This window comes from Vespa crabro, chromosome 5 (genome assembly GCF_910589235.1).
Source record: "Vespa crabro chromosome 5, iyVesCrab1.2, whole genome shotgun sequence".
In the NCBI taxonomy this organism is placed as follows: Eukaryota; Metazoa; Arthropoda; class Insecta; order Hymenoptera; family Vespidae; genus Vespa; species Vespa crabro.
Genome location: NC_060959.1, coordinates 3,483,145 through 3,493,144, shown reverse-complemented (window position 1 = coordinate 3,493,144; position 10,000 = coordinate 3,483,145). Strand labels below are relative to the sequence as shown.

At 37.1% G+C, this 10,000-nt stretch overlaps 1 protein-coding gene across 14 annotated transcripts in view; it reads left to right on the top strand.

Annotated features, from left to right (window-relative positions):
- The window catches only part of LOC124424413 (LIM domain-binding protein 2), a 122,722-nt gene that overhangs the window by 95,594 nt on the left and 17,128 nt on the right, over positions 1-10,000 (top strand). The gene's annotated exons all lie outside the window — the stretch shown is intronic.

The window sequence follows — 10,000 nt, the reverse complement described above, 5'->3', positions numbered from 1 at the left end:
GTCGGGGATTCCTCGTTCGTCGCGTCTTGTTCATTGCTCGTCTCGCGCGCGCGTATATATACAGACACACACACATAGAGAAAGAGAGAGAAAGACGTACTCCCTCTACCTCTCTAACTCTCGAGATTTTCTCTTTACGTTCGATCGCTCCTTTTTTCCATGCTATTCTCGTTTAGGCGACGTACCTACTTCTTACGGATAGCAAGCAGAATTTAATGGGCAATCGTTCATTAAATAAACGAACGAACGCTGATCACGGATAATTTTTTGTTTCTTTTCTCTTTTTTTCTTTCTTTCTTTCTTTCTTTCTTTCTTTCTTTCTTTCTTTCTTTCTTTCTTTCTTTCTTTCTTTCTTTCTTTCTTTCTTTCTTTCTTTTTTTCGTATAGGCAATCCCACATTGTTCTTCTTTTTTTTTTTTAACACGATCTAAAGGCAATAACTTTTCAGAAAAGTTATTTTATTGGACGTTAGTGTTATTGCACCAGATCAGAATACTTGAGAAACGAGTAGAAACTATTGATTGGATGAGCCTCTTCTTAGAGGCTTGGCCCAGAGTCCGAAATTTCCTCTCCTTGTATTTCTAAACGTCGGCGAACGTCCCGACGTTTCAACGTCGTTCGGGACCGGCAACAGTCGGTCCACGGCCGGCGGTCTTTACTTGCGCGTGGTCAGAGACAAGTGACGTTAATGTGCAATAAATTAGCAGCCTCCCACGCTGTTTCTCTCCACGAGAGCCACGCTTGCTCTCGGAGGCGGAGACCGCGAGAATCGCCTTCTCTTTTACTCCAAAGCTTTCTCTCTGTAAGATAGTAAAGGACAGAGATATGCGGAATCTTTTTTCGAAATTCGTACCTGAACATTTTTGGATATTATTCAACGATTCGTACATCGTACGTATTCGAAAATTTTTCTTTTTTTCTTTTCTTTTTTTTTGTTTTTTTTTTGTTTTTTTGTTGTTTTTTTTGATCCCTCTTCAGAGATTCCAGATAAAACTCTCTACGATCGTGTTTAGGGGATTTATAGGATATCTATCGTACAGGTGAAGTAGATTAGTAAGTTGATCGAAGATATCCCGTTGGTTTCGTAAAAGCATCGTACACACGCATAAGCTTTTCAGAGTCGAGGCAACGATGGACAACTATGGGACCGTGACAGTTGAAATTTATCGCCTCGTCATTTCCATGTAAACAGTGCTAACGGCTGGGGCAATAATAGCGTATTTCGTCTACGACCCAAGTAACGACCTAACGTCGATTCGGTTTACACGTTTATCCTTCTCACCTTGGAATTCTCATGATTTCTCACGATGTCTTAGACATGAATTATTTCCCAAACATATCGATCTTTCTATGTAACGAATATCTCCTGATAAATAATTTTCTGTGGTCGATGAATTTTTCTTTTCTGCATTTGAAAAATGTTAAACGTAAAATCCGAGAGAAGGGTTCAATATCAGGTTTAGAAATTTCTCGGAAGTAAGAAAAAAGAAGAAGAAGTAGTAGTATTAAATGTTGTGAATGTTACAAGAGGCGCGACTTCTTAGAAGAAATAGAGAAACGATTATTAGAAATAGACCAACGGGCAAGGAGGTAAGCAATGCGACTTGAAACATCGCATAGACGTTTTGATGCTGCTGCTGTCGTTGCTGTTGACGCTACTATTGCTGCTGCTACTACTGCTGTTTCTGCTGCTACTGCTGCTGTTTCTGCTGCTACTGCTGCTGTTACTGTTGCTGGACTCACGAGATTTCTTTTTGTCATTCTCGTCGTCGGTCTACGACGAGAACCGGTTCCTTCCTCGAGCTCGTGTAACATCTTCGAGCTCGATAATCCCACGGCAATTTAGTACAAACAGATGTGTCACCGTTGTGTGACGTTTTAGTTGTTACCACGTCCTTACGCACCAGGAATCTTCTTAAAGAACCTCCCAGTCCACCTTCTTTGCCGTTTTACCGCGTTCCTTTCAAATGCGAATTCTGATGCGAACTTTAAATAGTGAAACCAGATCTCTAAGAGATATTAGAATGTAATTCTCGCTTTTAATAAGACTATGAACCGACATTTCGGTTACCCTTGGGTATATTACATGCTTATACGTAAATAAATGTATATTGCATGCATTGAACTATAGCTAGCCCATACACCAAGGAATTCGATCCTGAAACACATCAGAAACAACCTGTCCGACTGTCCGTCTTCCTTCTATTCATCGGACAACTCGTATCAAAGGTTGTTACATCGTACGCCATATAAACGTACGTACGCGTATATCTTACGTTTACATCCAAATCGTAAGATCCTTAGTCTGTGATTTTTTCTCGATTGCTTTAAAACATCGACCAGTAAATATTTCGTAGTGGTATAATAAAATTAAATTTCGAAATGTTTATGGAACTAAGGACGATTAGGAAATGATCGAATGTTGGTTAATACGTTAAAATATCAAAATCAGATGTATATTACGGGTAATAGGTATCATTAATAATCGATACGTACGAATACAATTAATAATCACAGTAAATTGGCCAAAGGTATCACGTAAATACACGTTCGTACTACTCAAAAAGGGTTGAAAACTTTTACTCTATCATAGTATCCAGTTATTTTTCGCTTGAAAAACAACCTTTATATCTCTTCCTATACCAATTTTGTGGCGTGTCTTTCGTGATCTCATTGGAAGGGTGCTCTCGTGCCGTTAATTGATAGCCCTCAGTTCGTAGAGGGCAGAGGTCAGGACAGTGCGAGCGGTAACCGGACGGATCGCAAAGTCCACTTTTTTCTTCTTACTCTCTCTTTCTCTCTTTCAATCATCTTTCTCTTTCTCTCTTTTAATCGTTCGATCCGTGTCGATGCGCTCGACCAAAGTCGCAATTATTCGTATCTCGACGGGTAAACACAGTCCACGTCGTTATCGTCTCGCTCCGTTTCATTAATAATTTCATTCTCCAATTTGGAATCGATCGATCTATCGATCGGTGGTAGCAATTTATACGGAAAATCACTGCGGTTTTCGTACTTTTGCCTTCTTAATTATTCGTAGAATCGATCATCAGATCAGGTTCAAAAGTCATCATCAGCTATAATCGAGTAATATTGTGCGTAAAACTACTATATTCGTTAAATCTTTTACGTTTATTATTTACTTCGAATTGCGTAAACAAGTTGGAAAAGTCATCGGACGTTGAGATATGCCTGTTGACTATCAAGAGGATTCCGCAAATCGTTTCTCTTATACATCGTTTTTTTACTCATTAATGAGAACTCCAACGCATATTGACGGGTATGAACTTTCGCGAACTGGTAACGCAACAGTTCGGCATTACCACTTCGTGATCCTACGGAATCCCGATCAGCCATTTTAGAACAGAGTATACAGTTAGAGAGAACGTGAGAAGTCACTGTCCTCTTTCATTCAGTTTTGCTTTCGTAGTTTTGCCGTAACGTACCGAGAGATCGACCGAGTAGAGAGATAGATAGATAGAGATAGATAGATAGATAGATAGATAGAGAGAGAGAGAGAGAGAGAGAGAGAGAGAGAGAGAGAGAGAGAAAGAGAGAGTAATAGTTAAACTCGATCGAAAGTCCAAGAAGGGAATATAAAACCACCGTGTACTACATGTTCTTACGTTCACGAGGCAAAAGTGAGATCGTAAGTTCGCCACTGTAAAGGACCACCGGTCCCTAATGGTAGCTCGTCTAGCGCCAGGATTTCGTCATAGTGAGCCTCACCGTTCACTTTTCCAGCAATGGCCACTGCCCGAGTTTAAGAGAACGAGCTGCATGTGTACGAAGGTGTATACACATTCGTCTTTGTATCTGTCCCTATGTATATGCGCGAGCGCGCACGCGTGTGTATTTGTATGCGAATATATACAAACACACATAATATATACATTCACCGCGATTATCGCTCTTTTATGGGTGAGTCCGACAAGTCAGTTGATACTTTTCTCTGTGACTTCGAGCATCGCGAGAAACCACTTTCCTCTTCCCGAAGTAAACGTTACATCGAACACGTAAGCTTTTACTTACTGCTGCAAATCGCGTTCGATTTCATTTAATGTTTTCCTCTGTTATGAGAAGATTCATGATCGTAATCTTCATCTAAATTTAGATTCTACGCAAATGATATTACCCCTCTCTTTTTCTCTTTCTCACTCTTATGTACATTCTCTCTTTCTCTCTCTCTCTCTCTCTTTCTATCCCTCTCTCTCTTTCTATCCCTCCCCCCTCTCTCTTTCTATCCCTCCCCCCTCTCTCTTTCTATCCCTCTCTCTCTCTTTCTCTCTTTGATAAGATATCGCGGTAAAAGAGACTACGGGCCTTACTTTTCGTAATAACGATATCTGTTAGTTTCGATCATGCATGAGACGAACTACTCAAGGTTTGGTAACGTTGACATCCTTTATGCTAATTTGTTCCTAACACCCCGATAATCGGGATACACAGGGTTATATATCTTGTCTCTCGTCGTACGAGATCTTGTAAATGCGGATTATGCGTCGCCTTGGAACTCCGACGCCATCTTATAGACCGTCGGTGTTTGCAAAATGATGACGACGACGACGACGACGAGGACGAGGACGAGGACGACTAGAATGTGACTCGGCGTTTTCTCTTCTAAAAAAAAAAAAAATTTCTTGTTCTCTCCAAGAAGAAACGATAATAGTAGTCGGTAAAACAGAGAATTACCTTATCCGACAATATATCTCGAATTATCTTTAAAGAATAAAAACATATCCGTCCGTTCGTCCATCCTTTCTTTCTTCATCGAACTTGTATTCGGTAAATCATAATCTGTGCACGTGTTTCTAGCGTTGTTTCGCTCATTCCAATGATGTGTTTCGTAGCTCTTCGTTCTATCAGCGATACATTGAAGCTCTTATATGTTTCACGTGTGTGCGTGTTGGTTATATAAAGACGTAGTCTCGTTGGTAAGGGGAATGAAGAGAGAAGGAGAGAGATAGACAGATAGAGTGAAAGAGAGAAAGAGAGAGAGAAAGAGAAAGAGAGAGAGAGACTAGCATGACTCCCTGGCATTGATCGTGCTCTGCCACCCCATGAGCAGCCCCTAATAACACCCTCTTGCCACCCTCCTCCTCTTCTACCGCTACTACCCACTAGTACCAAGAGGGTTCTTTCTCTTGCCACCCTCTCCGATGTGCTCTCCCTTACCGTTAACCGAATTCAAGAGAGAAAGAAAGACGGAAAAGAAAGAAGAAAAGAGAAGCGAAGAGAAATGAAGAGAAGAAAAGAGAAGCGAAGAGAAATGAAGAGAAGAAAAGAGAAGCGAAGAGAAATGAAGAGAAAAAAAGAAAATAAAAGATACTGGATAGAAAACGAAGACTCTCAACAGAACGGTGGTTCGCGTAAGAGACGATATTTCCTTCTGAGCCAGCTGGCCGGTCAGCTGATTCGAATGGTGCGCTCCGCATGGCATGGCATGCGCCGCGACGCGTCGCCCATTAGCCGCGCGAACTAAAGCCATTAACCCCCTCGGCTTAATAACGGCCGAACCCACCCACGGCGACCTGTTTGCAAATCCCGCGGATTCTCTTCGCCAACTTCCTTACTAAAGGTTCTCTTACTGCTTACGTTGATATAACGTGATCTGGATTTTCTATACAACTTGTAGTAATACTTGTTTATTAGTTTTTATACTTTGAAGATCGAGTAGATTTTTCGGATTGATTTTCGTTAAGTATCGGCCTGTATCACTTCAATCGCCATAAATCTTCTTTTTTTTTTCTTCGTTTTTAACACTTTGAACGTTTTTATTAGAATTCGTTTACGATCGAAACTATATTTCGCAATAACAATTTAAAAGATTTTTCAAATTTCTTTCGTGATTTTTCAAAGACTCATAGATATATTTATTAATACGTGGAAGTAAAGTTTCATGTTATAATAATAAAAGAACAATAAATTCTTCTCTATTTATTTAATCTAGAAAGTTATAAAAATTATTAGATTAAATTGTGTGTGTATATTTTACATATATATTTTAGTTATTAAATTAATGTGTATATATGTATATATATATATTAATCTAATAATTTCTATGACTATAATAAAATACATATAATATAATATATTGTAATATATATACATATATAGATTTGTATAAAACCAATTCGGCACTTACTATGTTTACGAGCAAAAATGTAATCTTTCATGATCTCTATTGATCAAATTTGTTACATCATTTGCTTTGGTGTTTTGCGGTTTAAAGATTTATCGTAATTATCGTGAAATATTCCGCATACAAAACATGAGGATTCTTTCTCTCTCTTTTCTCTTCTTCTCTTCCTCTCTTACACTTGGTACTTAAAAAATATTTACGAAGCCAACGTATTCGTAGAGCCACGTATACGATTACCATATCGGTTAACGTAGACGAGGAGAGAGAGTAAAAGTTGTTTTCTTCCCGGGATCACTTTCGTATCGGGAGAACGATCTTTCGCGATCATGGATAGTATTAAGAGAGAAAATTGTGGAACGCGCGCGCGCGACCTGGCCGGGCCGTGCCACGAATTAATTAGTTCGACCGTGTGGCACATCTTGAATGAGAGAACTGGTAAGTGCACGCGCGTACGCCAAGTTTATCGCTACGTTGGACGTGCCTCACGTGAAATTACGTTGTCGTCGAGGAAATTAACGCGATCTTATTTTATCGTAAATATCTACGCAGACATCCACTAAAGCATGTATTCACATGCACAAATGTATAAAAATATCTACGTGTGATAATGTAAAAATATCGGGAAAAGAAGTTATTTTCATTTTTTTTTTTTTTTTTTTTTTTTTTTTTTTTTTTATATAAGGAAACCATTCCTTCTTTTTCTTTTCTTTTCAAATTTTCTTTTCCAGAAAAATAAAAATAAAAAGAGAGAAAGAGAGACAATAAAATAAATTCTCTTTAGCTTCCACGAATTCGTTTCGGTTCTTTAAGCGTTTCCTCGTGGAAATTTCGTATGTTAAATTGCCGGAACAAATCGTAGACACGTTAGACCGTGTTTTCTCTCGACGATCGTGTTCCTTCTCCGAAAATTTGTCCGTCTCGCTTTCACTAGCCCCTACATCAAGCATGCACAACACTGGGTTACCCTTGCAACCCTTAAACTCGATCCACCCCTACTGAATTCACCCTTACGATTGCACACGTGTTCACCTAAAACGCACATATACGGTGTACATGTATGTCGTATTTCTCTAAGTATGCGGGTGTGTCTTTATCCGTGAGAGCATGTAAGTAGACGTCGTTGATTCTCCGGAGACGAGTAAGGCCAAGTTCCTCTTAAAGTGATCGATCTTAAAAAAAAAAAAAGAAAATAAGAGGATATTCTTTTCTTATACGAGAGAAGAAAAATTACGTGACAGTGAATCTATTTTCATATTGTTTTTTCTTTTTTTTCTTTTTTTTTTTCTTGCAATCTTCATGAGATTATGGGAGATCAAAAAGAAAGATTTCAAAGTTTATCTATGACGGTAATTGTCAAGTAATCAATTTTAATTGAAAAGGGAAAGATTACATCCTTTATAAACTCACACACGCACACGCATAGACAACGTACTTTCTTTACAATATATTTATGGGTTTTGAATAAGTATCGTATTGATAAATACCATTTGGAATGACTTTTTAATCTTTCGTATAAATTATAATAAATTTTATTGTATATGTTAAGTAAAAAAAAAAAGAACGTCATTTGAGATGGTAATTGTCTTTTTTCTTATACGAGAATAAAAATATTACGAAACAGTAAACTCTTTTCATATATATATATATTTTTTTTTTCTATCGTACTTTTGTATAAGTATCACATTGATAATTGCTATTTGAAATGACTCTTTAATCTTTCGTATAAATTTTATTAAAGATATGAGTAAAAAAGGAAAAAAGAAGAAAAGAGAGAGAGAGTGTGTGTGTGTGTGAGAGAGAGAGAGAATCACTTAAAATATGACAAAATTGTTGATTGTTTTCTTTCCGGAAAGAAAGACATAACATTAGCAAATTAAATGTTCGCATAACAACTAATTACAGTTACTTGAAGATCAACGATTGATATTGTAAAGAGTAAACGTGGACAGACTTATACCGCGAAAAGAAAGATTAAAGTCGTATCGTTAATCGTTTCTCGTAATGACTGCGAGAGTCGTTAATCGACGATTAATGCCGGGTAATTAGTACGATCGTTAAGACTTACAACGGAATTTCATACGAATGAATCTTCAGCGTTTAGTACGAAGTCAAGGGAGGAGAAATAAATAAATAAAGAAAGAAAGAAAGAAAGAAAGAAAGAAAGAAGAAAAGGAGAATTCAATTTCTTGGAATGACGATTAGGAAAATTTGTTTTGAAATTCGAGAAAGGTGTTATCGTGGTTATCTCCCTTCGTCCTTCTTTCTTCCCTTCCTTTCTTCCTTCCTTCTTTCTTTCTTTCCTTCCTTCCTTCCTTCCTTTCTTCCTTCCTTCCTTCCTTCCTTCCTTCCTTCCTTCCTTCCTTCCTTCCTTCCTTCCTTCCTTCCTTCCTTCCTTCCTTCCTTCCTTCCTTCCTTCCTTCCTTCCTTCCTTCCTTCCTTCCTTCCTTCCTTCCTTCCTTCCTTCCTTCCAGTTGTTATTAATGAACGCTAAGCTCTCTACGACTAATTACCAACGGCACTTGACATTAATTATTATCGTTCGGTTAACCGAACATTAATTTTGCTTCGCGAACTTCGATTTCTCTCATCGATCGAATTCCTCGCGTAAATTCCATAAAAAGAATGTATGCTCTGCGACAAAAAAAAAAAAAAAAAGAAAGAAAAAGAAAAAAAGAAAAGAAAGAGAGGAAAAAAAAGCACGTCTCGTTTTTATTCGATAATATAATTTCATTCGCAAAGTTTAAAAGTTAGTAGTTACCTGAAAGTTCAAAGTTCCGGCTTAACCGGACCATTTAATTTCTCAAGCAAGATACTATTCTAATCGTAATGAGCTTACTTTTGCTCTTTCGCGTTTTCTTTCTTCTTCTCCTCTTGATCTTCTTCTTCTTTTTCTTCTTCTTCTCCTCCTCCTCATCTTCTTCTCCTCTTCCTCATCATCTTCTTCTTCATCTTCATCTTCTTCATCTTCCTTTTCTTCTGCTTTTTCCTTTTTTTTCTCTTTCCTTTTTCTTTTGTTTTTGTCTTTTCTTTTTGTAAATTGTTTTTGTTTCTTTCTTTTCTTAGTTTGGTTTTTTGTTTTTTTATTTTTTTTAATTTTTATTTTTTTCTTATCTCGAGAGAGAGAAAGAAATGGGGTGGGGGGTGGGGGGAAGTGTTGTTATATAAAATATTCTATATACCGGAAACTCGCCGAGTTTAGCCTCGAAACGGAGGAGAAAGACTCGCAGATACATATATAAAGCGTTTTTCCACAACGAGAAGATCAATATCAGCCTGCATTCGATCGATTCGTTCCTTCGAATGCGACGCTTTTTGTCGCCTACCCCTCTCCTCTCTTCTTTCATTCAAACATTCTCTATTATTCGACGACGATGATGATGATGATGATGATAATGATGATGATGACGACAATGATGATTTTCCATTTGCTTTAAAATAATTATTTTTCATTAGCATAAAATGATATAAAATAAAAAGCAAATGAATAATAAACGAACAAATAGTTCCATCATTTTACTTCATTCAAATGTTTCAATATATTTATTAATTTATACAAATGTATGTGTACACATGTGTGTCGGTCGTGTATTGTCCATGAAAGAAAGTAAAAAAAAAAAAGAAAAAAGAAAGGAAAACAAGGTTTCTGCTAAAAAAATTCAATAAAACAATTACAATAATAATAATAAATCATTGATCCATGACAAAATCAGAAATTATTTATTTTTTGATCTCGATAGAAAATCGTCTTTTGAAATGAAAAAAATAAAAAAAAATATTAAAATAAATAAATAAAGAAAAAAAAAGAGAGATCGCCGTAATGAGAAGTTTCACAGATGAAAAATCAATTTTATAAGCCTT